This window comes from Emydura macquarii, unplaced genomic scaffold (genome assembly GCF_026122565.2).
Source record: "Emydura macquarii macquarii isolate MOO-44397 ecotype Brisbane River unplaced genomic scaffold, CSIRO-AGI_Emac_v2 contig_431, whole genome shotgun sequence".
In the NCBI taxonomy this organism is placed as follows: Eukaryota; Metazoa; Chordata; order Testudines; family Chelidae; genus Emydura; species Emydura macquarii.
In genome coordinates this window covers 3010722-3023846 of record NW_027130568.1, presented here as the reverse complement: position 1 = coordinate 3023846, position 13125 = coordinate 3010722, and the positions used below count along the sequence as shown (strand labels likewise).

Here is a 13125-nt window from a genome sequence, read left to right as displayed (position 1 = left end):
AACATTACCCACTGAGATTCATCTAAGTCTTCAATATCTTTGATCAGCTATGTACTATCCTATTATGTGGTTTTAAAGCAAAAGATGAGTGACTTGGTTTGCCTTGAGGATAACATGATGATCCCCAATATATTAGCCCTGCAACAATCTTCATTTCATGTTTTGGCCTTTTAAAAAAAAAGCCAAAATCTATGTATTTATCGATCCATGCATAATATGGACCTTGATTCAACAAAACACGTAAGTATGTGCCGAAGTCCCACCGAAGTTTAAAAGTTAAGCACACTCTCATATGCTTAACTGAACTGGTGCCATGATCATTCTAGAGGTTTATTCATTCACTTAGTCTAGAACTGCTTCCATAGCTTGAATAAGGCCTTTTTAGAATAATTAGCGTTGTTACAGGGTATGTATGTACAACATGAGATTGTTCCAAATGTGTTCTCAGATATTATAGCGATGAGATCCATAGAATTTATGAGAAATAATACAGACTTCCGTTTAGAAATTAATGTTGCTTTTAAACTAATCCAGAAACAGAATGGAGGATTCAGTCCTTGAAATGTCAGACTGCTACTACAGCAAACTACTTTTTGATACTGTGTGAGATTTACCCAGGTTCTGTGCCATCTTCTGCTGCTATGGTGTATAGTCTACCGGGGACACGTGACATTGTGAAGGGGATAACAATTGGTGACTGAAAATCCAAAAATGGGTGACACTAGCTGGGGAAGAAGATTAGGGAGTGATAGTCTGTGGTACATCTTAGTTCTATCTCTGCTCCTACTTCTTTGCTGTCACTGATGCAGGAGGGGAGGCTGGAGCCTTGAAGGAACAGCTGATTGTCCACTAGGAACTAGACAGATTAATACATGTTCACACCACAAAACTTGTCATCATAAATTGCACTAATTACCATTTTTGTTTGCAGTCAGTAAATAGGCCAAGGACCAAATGGAGATGGAGAGTACATCCTAGCTCTCTGATAGATATGACAGTAATGGATAAGGATGTCCTTTATGGTACATAATAACTTAGCCCTTTTGTGACTACCACAGAGCTAATTATGCACCAGATTTCTTTTTCAACCCTGTACCCGAGGAGTGTTTGTAGGCATTCAGACGTATGATGTGCTGCATATATTAGGACACTTTTAACTGGGTGAGTCCCTCAAAGAGAATTGAAATAGAGAAAGCCTGTAGCCCTGTAGAACATGAGCGACACGTGTGTTTGGTCCCCAAAATGGTGGTAAGGGAAGTTGTGGAAAGGGGTGAGTGGAAGCAGTTGATATTGTTAAGGCTGTAGGGTGTGACTAATGAGACCTGAGGGCATCTTCCCCATTTTATAAGGTGGGATTCTAGACTTCAGGGGGCAAAACAGACTGTAGCAGACTGCAGCTTGCAGCAGTGTGTTTTATGTAATATTCAACATTTAAATTATTTTTCATTTAAAGACAAGCTTCCCATGTTTTCAGAAGAATAACATAAGTGCTACAACGTAGAAGGAAGACCAATGGAGTTGGGAGGAAGAATTCTTCAGGATCAAGGGGAGGGAGAACTTCTAAATTCTAATCCCAGCTCTTACACTGCCACTATAGCTCATTTTTCTTTTCTTTTACTATCTGTAAAATGAGGGTAATACTCCACATCATGAGGATGGGAATGTACATTTTGTAAAGCACTTTGGAGGTGAATGTGAAGAACTGGTCAGGAATTTTTCAACAAAGCTGTTGCTAAGTACTGTTACTATCACCTCTCTTTGCTCCTGTACATTTTCATGAAACAACGATTGAGCACAATCTCTTTATCATCCCTCCACCTCTTTTCCCCTGTCAATTTATCTATTCCTGAGCTTTACTGCCTCTTGTATGTGATGTAGAGAAAGAAAGCAGATTAGGGAAATGGCCAACAAATTACATGAGGTATAAAAAGTCTCTCTAGCAGGAAAAGTTCTGATCACCCTATGAAGCCCCAGTTCTCATGGGAGTCCTGGAAATGATCATGAATCATTTTGCTTTCAATCTGGAATTGTTCCAAATGGTCTGAAATTGACAGTAAAAATGAGAAGGGCTCACCGAAAATGAATGAAACTTGAAAGCTCTATGAATATCATTTTTTTCCCTAGTTTATTGATGCCCTATTGCATGTGTCTCCACTGTAATCCATCAGGGTCTTGTAAAACAGTGTTGCACATTTCTGGGAAAGCTTCTTTTGAGCTATTTTTATCTGGCTCTGTGGTGAAAACTATTTCTAGGATACACTAACCCCTGCAACATAAAAGCATGTGATTTTCAAAATACAAAAATGGTGACCAGATTTGCATTTCTTAAACAATAAAGGACTAGCAGAGAGAAGAGAACCTTCTGTCCATGTTGCTGCATCGTAAGCTGTAGCCCCTTCTATTCTAGTCCCACTTACATCACGTTGTTTCCACATGTGTGATGTTTTAGAAGGATTCGTATAAATAGGTACCAGGAAAAGGACACAACTTATTTTTTCCATTGTGGTATAGGTAAAAATTTAAATTTGAATTTTGTTCTCCAGATATTGAATGTGAGAGTGCCAAGCTACTGCTCCATTACCCCATATGTACACATGGACATAAATAGCAGAAGGCAGAGGAGCGTGAGTGTGAGGGCAGTTAGTAGGAGGATTGTAGCATTCTAAGGGGTAAGTTGGCCTTCTGGGTTCTGTAAAGACAATAAGATGACTTCACCATTACTAACAACTTAGCTGCAATTATCTTGTTTCTAAAAATAAAAATCTTTATTACAACAGAAATATTATAGGGCAGTGTTTTTCAACCTTTTCGATATCAGGGACAGGCTTGCTGCCTTCCTAAATTCATAGAATCATAGAAGATTAGGGTTGGAAAGGACATCAGGAGGTTAACTAGTCCACCCCCTGCTCAAAGCAGGACCAACACCAACTAAATCATCACAGCCAGAACTTTGTCAAGCTGGCCTTGGATGTTTTTAAGGATGGAGATTCCACCGCCTCCCTAGGGAACCCATTCCAGTGCTTCACCACCCTCCTAGTGAAAAAGTTTATCCTAATATCCAACCTACACCTCCCCCACTGCAACTAGAGACCACTACTCCTTGTTCTGTCATCTGCCACCACTGAAAAGAGCCTAGCTCTGTCCTCCCAGGAACCCTCCCTTCAGATATTTGAAAGTTGCTGTCGAATCTCCCCTCACTCTTCTCTTCTGCAGACTAAAGAAGCCGAGTACTTTCAGCCTCTCCTCATAAGTCATGTGCCCCAGCCCCCTAATCATTTTTGTTGCCTTCTGCTGGACTCTCCAATTTGTCCACATCCTTTTGTTTTGGGGGGCCCAAAACTGGACACAGTACTCCAAATGTGGCCTCAGTGCCGAATAGAGGGGAACACCGCTTCTTTATATCTATGCTGCTTCTAATACAGCCCAATATACTTATAGCCTTCTTGGCAACAAGGAAACACTGTCCACTGTAATCCCAGGTCCTTTTCTGAAGAACTGATGCTTAGCCAGTTGGTCCCTAGTCTTTAGCAGTGCATGGATTCTTCCATCCTAAGTGCAGGACTCTGCACTTGTCCTTGTTGAACCTCGTCAGATTACTTTTGGCCCAATCCTCCAATTTGTCTAGGTCACTCTGTATCCTGTACCTACTCTCCAGTGTATCTACTGCTCCCCCCTTCTTAGTGTCATCTGTAACCTTGCTGAGGGTGCAAACTACCTCATCCTCCAGGTCATTAATGAAGATGTTGAACAAAACTGGCCACAAGACCGATCCCTGAGGCACTCCACTTGTTACCAGCTGCCAACTAGACATTGAGTTGTTGATCACTACCGGTTAAGCCCGATGATCTAGCCGGCTTTCTATCCACTTTATAGTCCATTCATCCAACCCATACTTCTTTAAGTTGTTGGCAAGAACACTGTGGGAGACCGTATCAAAAGCTTTACTAAAGTCAGGGTATATCACATCTACCACCTTCCTCACATCAACAGAGCCAGTCACCTCTTCATAGAAGGCAGTCAGGTTAGTCAGGCATGACTTGCCCTTGGTAAATCCATGCTGACTGTTCCTCTCTTCCAAGTGCTTCAAAATGGATCCCTTGATTGTATCAGGCAGATCTCAGGGATAGTTGTTGAGAAACACTGTGGAAAGGGAGAGGTTGAATTATGTTTTCCTGAAACCTTTACTAGCATATTCTCTCCCAAAGAAGCATTGCATTTTCTTATTTGCACAGCTGTACTTACATTAGTACCTGGATGCCTATCCTTGGACTACCTAAAGCACGTATGTCTTTAACATATCTTGAAAAGAGTCTAGGACAAAGCATTGTATTCCCTCCTGCCATTATAGTCAGGGTTGTAACTCCTGGTACATTCAACTGCAGTGAGCAGATAGGAGCAACACACCTGCAAAGCTCATTCCTCTGGGAGGAAGGGGACTTGAAGCGGTCTGTTTCAACCCTTTCCCAAATTGGGCAGGGCAAGCCGGGAGCTCAGGAGGGTGGGGAGACACTGACTCAGTTCTTTTCCTGGGCAGCCTCCACTGACAGGGGCCCTATATGTCTGTGTCCCAGAGCTTGAAGCATTGGCAAATTATAAATGTAAATTCTATGTGTAAATGTTGGTTGCTGCTTTTGTTATATTAATTAGGTATTCATTCTTTGACTTTGATGTTTGGGGTTCATTTAAACAAGAGATTAACACCAGGATTTTGACTGGAGCCAAAGCATATCCCACCTAAAATATTGTAAAGGATGTTTATTATTTTGGGTTCTGTAGAGCTGTGTGCAAGTCACTAAATAGGCTTTTGTGCAGGCATATCCTTTTGCCTGGTCATTTCTGGTCTATAACCCTTTATATTTTACTTTGGAAATCAGGGTTTCACTAGATGGGTGCAAACCATGAATTTCAGGTATGAAATCAAATTCTTCATATATTCAGAGAGGAGTGGAATGTGGTTAGCTTTAAAACTTAGCCCCTGCCTCAAACATATCTTATGTTTAAATAAAGTTAAGATCTCCTAACTAATTTCATCATCATTGTGTTACTTGATTGTAATGTGAAACCATGTATAAAATTGAATGTTTCACCTTTTTATGCAGTGCCACAGATAGTCCCAGAAATGAACACAGAGACTGATCTCCTTCCAAGTTGGCACCAGGATTACTTGAAAGACTTGGAAATCTTAGTGATGCTTTTGACTAAATATGGTATCCTATGAGTTTTCAGTGTATAAGAATTGTGTGTGAGTTCTACTTTCGTTGCAAATATTTCACACAGGACTGGTCATTAATAACTGAGTCATTTTCCTAATTATATATTAGATGTTATATTAGCTTGTGGTTCTGCAGCTGTTAAAGGTTAAAAATACTACTATTTGACCTTTTAGAGGAAAAAAAGCTGTTGCTTTTTATTCATATTGTCACTGTTTACCTGATTTAAAACTTGCTGTATAGGTTAGGAAAAACACTGAAAATGAGACTTTGTAGTATGTGATGAATGATTAGCAACCAAATGGCAGTGTCCATTTCCTGATGGATAATTAAAGCTACTGTAAAATACAGTTTTTATTTCAGTAAATTATAGCATTTATTCCAGTTTGTAAAATATATTTTTAATATGACTCCAGCTATCCACTTTTGTATATCGGGGAAGACCAACTTAGTTGAAAGAAACCATTTAAAATTGCAATTTAGAACCTTGAACAATACCAGTGCAATTAAGTGTAATAGTAAGGTTGTTTAACCTCCTGCAAGCTAACATTTCCTTTAGTTTATTACCTAATAGTCTAATAAAGCATATATTTATCATAAATTATATGAACATCTGTTTTGAGCTGGGTGACCTTATAGGATGCTTCCTACAGCTTTGACTTATATTGTATAATGCAAGGACAAATAAAGTGCATGGAAAAGGTTCATGATGACAATGTAATTTATAAACAAAATGCTGCTTGAGTAATGTGGAATAAACATGCAATGATGGCATAGTAATGTCTTCTTGTAGGACATATTTAACAAATCACTGTGCATTCTATTGACTTTGGTTGCATGCATCTTGATTGGAAATGTGCTGACATTGGAACAGGGAGAGATAATGAGATATAGTAGTAAGTGAAAGTCATCTTCTGAAGGTTTGTTGGTGGCCTATATGAAATGACTTGGTGCTTTCTATCCAGGTCTTAATGAAGAGTTTCACATAACCCAAAAACATATGATCAAGGCTGACGTTAAAGACTGAGGCCTGATCTACATTACAACCTAGGTCAATGGAAGCCACCTTATGTCTGCCTAATAATGTATGTGTCTACACAACCAGGTTCCTTCCACCAACCTAATGCAACTGTAATGTCAAATTAATTACTCCACTGTTGTGAGAGGTGTAGTGCTTAATTCGAGTTTGATAAGTCAATCAAGAGTCAGTGTAGATGCAGCATTGCATAAGTCAACTGAATTGGCCTCCACTAGGTGTCCCACAAGACTCCACTATGACTATTCTGGAGATTGTTTTCAACTCTGCTGCACTGCAACCAGGTATAGGAAACAGTCCCTTCCCAGTTCAAGACCCAGTAAATTTTGAATTTCCATTTCCTGTTTCATCAGTGTGGAGAGCTCGGCAGAACAACTGATCATGGCAAATGAATGCCCAAAAGGTGCTCTAACCTGGAGTAGACAGGAAGTGGTGGATCTTATTGGTCTCTGGGGAGAAGAGTCTGTGCAGGCACAGATCTGATCCAGCTGAAGAAATGTAGATGAAAAGATTGCACCGAGTATGGGGAGAAAGAGCTACACCAGAGACATTCAGTAGTGCGACATGAAAATCAAAGAACTTCGACTGGTGTACCACAAGACAAGGGAGGCAAACAATCATTCTGGTTCTTCATCGCAGGCATACCACTTCCATGATGATTCTCACATGCGATTCTTGGCTGTGACAGAATTTTGGTGGTGACAGACATCATGGCAGGCAACAATGATGAGGACATTGTGGAGGAGGAGAACAGTGGGAAGCAGGCAACTAGAGGATCCATTTTTCCCAAGATCCAGGAGCTGTATTTAACACTGGAGCAGTCCAGCCAGTCACAGGACAGCATTGTGGCTGAGTGTGATGCCAGGGAATACCCCTCTGGTGAGTATGCAATTGTAATCAAACTGTTTGGGCGACAACCTCTTTTGCTTTATCTTTAATATGGAAAGAAAAGTTGGGAGCAGTGGGTCTCTGATTTCCAGTAGCTGCTTCAGCTATGGAGAGGGTGCACCCCATTGTTTATGTACATAGTGACGTCCCAAGAATCCTCCTTTGAGATCTCCAGGAAACTTCCATGGAGGTACTCTGCAATCCTTTGCAGAAGATTTCTGGGGAGGGCTGCCTTATTTCTTCCACCATGGTAGGACATTTTCCTGTGTCACTCCAGTATTAACTCTGCTAGGGTCATTGTGGTACACAGCATAGCAACATAAGGACCAGGTCTACATCTAGATACTTGAAGCATCTGCTTCATTTCTGCCTGTGTTACCCTCAGGAGACTAATATCACATAGAATTACCTAGGAGAGATGATGGAGGTTTTCATTACAATTGCTCATTCTACCGAATATAAACTCAAAGGTGTAACCTCCCACCCCCTTGGTTTCCGGGTCCCTCCACATAGGTTTTGTTAGCATGTTGATGGTTTTGTTGGCAGGGATCAGGCTTGACCTCTGAATCTGCAAGTCCAAGATGACTACAACCAGCAACTACCCATGGTGCATTGCTCTGTGCATCAGTGTAAGCACTGCTCTTGAGGACACACTCCACCGACGCAATGAGCATGGTGAAGACACAACCGACTGACTTAATTACTGTGAGAACTGACTGTCTACTTAAATTAAGTAGACTTAACTTTAGACTTTAGTTGCCCATCTATCTCTCACCAACAGGAGTTGGTCCAGTAAAACTTATTACCTCACCCATCATGTCTCTCTAATATCCAGGACTGACACAGCTACAGCTACACTGCATACATTAAAGAGACTGTCAAGTTAAAAGAATGGTCTTGTTTAGCCACATACTAATAACACTTGAGGCTATAACTGAAAGAAATGTTTAATTTGTATTGTCTCATTTACTTGACACCCCTGTTTACTATTTGTATTATATTCAACTTGGAATATGAAAAGCAAACCTGTTATTTTTACCATTGTTTATTAGTTCCACATTCTGGTTCCCATATATTAACAGAGCATGGCAATTTTTGGGTTGCAGACACAAAGGGAAATGTTTTAAACTGATTCTCTGCAACCTTTCCCCCCCCCCCCCTTCTTTTAAAGGAAACACTTGTGGTGATGCTGAAAAGTTTTTTAAAATCATGCTTTTACAAAATCCAGACTGGTAGCCTAAATTGTCCTTGTGGTATCCCTTTTTAATCGATATTCTTGCTGTAGTTTCTGCTAAAAGGTCAAGGATTTAATCAGCAGAGAAACCTTCATCAATTTTAATATTCTCTGCAGATGAAATTGCTTGGATTCAGACTAAGCTGTTCTCTGCTGTAGAAACAGAAGAATGTTTTGTGGGGGATGATCTCTGTATTTTCTGCTTTGGATTCAGCCAGTAGTGCATTGAAAATGTGCAGATGCAAAGATGGATTCATGCGAACTTCTGTAAATTGGACCATTGTTCTTTTCCAATTACCTTAACTTGCCAGAAAATATACTGGGTCTACTATTGATTGAGATTGTCATGGTTTCCTTATAAATGGGGAATAAGTGCAATATGTCAGCAATTCTTAGAGGAATTATTGAGGCCAGTGCTTAAAGAATCAATAATAGATGGTTGACAATCTACCCTAACTATTGATTGCTGTCCCATCTCCAGTTATGAGGAAGGTCATTGAGAAGTTTGTGGTTGGGAAACCATAAGTTTTTTGATTCTTCAGATTTCTCTGACTCTAGTCATTTTGAGATATAGGTTGACGTGATAAAAATGGCACTAATTGCATTGACTGATTTCTTCTTAGCAATAGATGAAGACTAAGTGTCTGCTGATTCTTTTAGATCTGTTACCTATCATTGATACTATTGATCATGAGATTTGTTGACTCACTTGCAGATCCTAACAGAGGTCAGTGGAGTTGTTGCTGAGTGGATCTGTTCTTACTGATTTCTGAGAACCCAAAGGTTAGTTGTGGTCTGTTGTTCTTCTGTCCTAAGATTTCTTTCTTGAAGGGTATCTTGGGGAGATTTGTATTCTCACCTCTTTCCCAATGTGTGCTAGGAAAGGAGACATGGGCAGCAATGCATTCAGTATACTGATGACACCCAGCTTTACATCTCCATCATGTGTGACCTGGCCGGAGGTCTGGACACTGGCTAATACATTTTGTATTGGAGCTAGCCAGCTGCAACTTAATCTGAATAAGGCAGAGATGCAAGCAACTGTAGGATAATTCTGTGGGAAGCAGCCAGACAACTGGACAAATACCTTGTATTTTGGCATACTCCACTAAAAAAACTGCGACTACTGCCTGTAACACAGGTGCATAATTAATGCGTCATCTCAGATAATGGGCTGCTCCTGGATGTCCAAGTACTGACAGTGGGCAAGAATGCTCTTTTTTCCTCTTTGCTTATTAATACTAGTACTAGAGATAGTGGATTAATATTATAGAGAAATACCATTCATATTTATCCCTTTTCTTTAAATTACACCTGGCTGTATTTGGTTGATCATATTAAAAAACTAGAAGGCTCTACATTGGATCAAAGATCCTTTTGTACAGATGTGGTGATCCCTAATTCAGTTCACTGAAACATGACTCAATCATGGCATAAAATTACATTCTTTGGAGGAAAATCTTGAAGGAGACTAATCTCTTTGAGCCCTCATATAAGACTAGTAATGTGTTTGGTTTCACGGTTTGTGAAAGAAAGGAGGAACATTACACTTTGTTCATTGCCCCAACTCATTCCTAGTGTTAGCACTGGTAATCTATTAAAGTTAATGGCATTGAACTCATTTACAGAGAGGGCTGAATATGGCCCATAAATGCCTTTCAACATCTAACTGAATAGATAGCTACATGGTTTTCCACTTTAAGTAGACCAAAAACGTGGCCAATAATGCACTGGTGAAATTTTGCTACGTCCATCACTCTATGAAACTGTATAACCATCCCTTTTTCTAAAAAAATTGCCTAGCATTATTTTGCTTTCTAAAAAGGTTAGTCATTTTTACTTCTCATGTGCTCAGTGCAAACAGCTAGAGGACAGCTACCACACAATAAATGTCAATGAACAGTTTCTGATCATTTAAGATCTTCTCTGACACAAGATGAAGATGAATGGAAAATGGCAATAGGAAGATGAAGTTATCAAAATAATGTGATTTTTTGGAAACATCAGATAGGCTCAAAAATATATGTAAGAGGACAGCCTGTGTTGTTGCTGGTTTTTGGCTTGCATAATGTGTTGAAGAAAGTCTTCTGTAGGAATGCAAGAAAAGAAAAAAATAGTGCCAAGGATGGCATAAAACTTTTCTTTTTTAAGTAAATTGTGCTGTCAGGGGAAAGAGACCATAGTCTTATTTCCAAATACTATAGACAGTTTTACTGGGAAATAAGATTGGTGTGTGTGTGATAGAAGTATCAAAGATTCTAATAGCGTATGCAATTTGAACCTGCAGCCTTCCCTGTAACCTTGTCTCTGGTTGAAAGTCTCTCCAAACTACCATTGCCACATGATGAGAGATCCCCATTGGACAGACGAAGAAGAAGGAAGATGGGTTCCAAATGCTCATCCAAATCAAACTTCCTGAGATTTTTCATCATTAATTACTCTCTAAATAGCACACAATGTAGACCGGTGTGGGCAAAATATGGCCTGCGGGCCGGATCCAGCCCATCTAACATTTTTGTCCAGCCCGCCATGTAGACTTGGGTGGTGGTGGAGGCAAAACAAGTACTTCCAGTCTCGTGACCTGATGCCGGAAGTTCAGGAAAGCGACTGGCTGAGAAATTAAGCTGCCCAACCTCCAGTTGTCAAGGTAGCAAGTTAAGTGGAGGTAATTTAATTAATATAGTAGAAATGTGTGGCCCACGACAACTTACCAATGTTTGTGGATTGGCCCCTCTGTGAAAATTATTCCCCTCCCCCCGCCGATGTAGATGAAGATTGCTATAAGAATATTCTCCTAAATAAAACCATGTCATTGGCATCCTCTCTTTGCTGCTGTAGCCCATTTGTATGGTCTTGTTTCTCTTTTTTCCCCTCTGAACTCCTCCTGCTTCCACACCATCTCACATTTTCATTTAAATCCCTTTCTCCTGCGAAAGTAGTCCTGGGCGGCAACAAGAAACTATCTGGGTTTCAACCCATTATACTCAATTATGCATTTTGGTTGGTCCACATATTCCTATGAGTATTCTCATGGGCCCACAAGTCTTCGCAATAAAGGACAGCCCTTATTACCCTGTAGTGAGCAGGTACTGGTTATTTTCATAGCCATAATAATGTTTGATCACTGTCTTTCTCATGCTATTTGTCTTCATGCTGCATTTCCCATGCTGTAAAAGTTATTGCCTTCATATCCTCCTCTGAAGCTGATGTAACAGCATATGGTGAGGCAATGAGGTCTGCAGCATCCTCTGAGTTTTCAAATGCTAGATATGAAGAATACAATTTAATGCTAAAAAGACAGAACTATAGTACAGATCACTTCAGATATGATCTAACATTGTCACAGTATCAATGGGGAATTTGGACATGAACAGACTGGGATTTCTCTGGCATTGTCTGAATGACACATTTAGCTAAGACAATAAAGTAGAAGAAGCCACCATGGGAGCCTGACTCTGTGCCAAAGTGTAACTGTATCTAATTACGCTAGTGAAAGTGATTGTCTTTTATGTAAAGCTTTGCCCCATAAGGCTGCCAATGCCAGTGAGACCTTGGAATACTTGCTACAGATCACGAATATCAGTCATGCAAACGAAAACTGACAGTGATTATTTTAACCTGTGTCTTAACATTTTAAAACGCATTTTCACAACTACAATAGAATGTATTCATCTTACCTTACAAACAGTGAGACCTTATTTTCATGTAATTTGTGCAAAGAAGGGCTGAAAATTTGTATCCAACATCATTTAAGTAATTTTTTCAGTCAGTAAGTTAGTTATCTATTAAGAATCAGGTATAAGATGGACTGTATAGAAGATCAAATGGAGGCAGAAAAGGGTGTTAACAAGAGCGACTCCAGATCAAAAAGGCAAATCTATCATATAATTTCTTGTTCATTGATGGTCACTTTTGAGCATCATCGACTTATATTTTCTTACACTAAAGCATGACAAACTCCTCTACATAATCCTGAAATTGCAGGGTCAGATCCTCAGTGCCAGTGGGTTTAAATCAGCATGGCTCCTGAAGTCATACTGAAGCTATACTGGTTTATAACAGTTGAGGATCTGACTGTGGTCTTTGCTTTCCTCTTCTTTCAAAATTGCATTTATTTTAGTCTGTTACTACTGGAGATGATATTTTGCAATTTCTAATTTTACTGGTCTGCCACTTTTTGTCCAATATGCCTCTCACTGACTCTTCTTGTTGCAGTTTGATCAGAGTCTTCATTTCCAGTATTGTCTAGCCTCTTCTCACTAGGCATATATAATACCTGGAAAGAGGAGAAGAGATCCCTCTATTTGTCTATTCTTTTTATATGGTAAGGTTAAATCCGGTGACAATAAATCCAAATTCTCTAATATACATTTTCTTGAAGTTTCTCTTTATTAAATATCATGATCTAATCTACTGTTACAGGTTATTTCTGTAAATGTGGTTAAATGAAACCCTCCATACAAATGCTGATCCCAATGGAATTCTGTTCTAAACTTCTGAATGCATTTGTTTTGGGTCCCTAGCACCTGCAGGCACCTTTAGAAAAGGACTGTCTTTAGTTCTTTATATAAGTGCTTATAATCTGTTCCTTTAGTAAAGAGTGTATTTACTGGTTCTGGTCATTGTGAATGTATATAACTCATCAACCATGCTGCAGAAGTTGTTTAGGTATATTTGAGGTAAATATTTTAAAACGTATGTTGCCCCTTTGCCCCCTGAAATCAATTAATAACTCTCAGCTATGGTGTATGCACAAA

At 39.6% G+C, this 13125-nt stretch overlaps 1 long non-coding RNA gene across 2 annotated transcripts in view; it reads left to right on the top strand.

Annotated features, from left to right (window-relative positions):
• Positions 1 to 11186, top strand: part of LOC137146238 (uncharacterized) — a 64888-nt gene extending 53702 nt beyond the window's left edge. For both annotated transcript variants that reach the window (XR_010917860.1, XR_010917861.1), the window contains exons 2-3: positions 9084 to 9151; positions 10656 to 11186. This is a non-coding gene — a long non-coding RNA (uncharacterized lncRNA). The remainder of the gene's footprint in view (positions 1 to 9083; positions 9152 to 10655) is intronic.
• Positions 11187 to 13125: the final 1939 nt, after the last annotated feature.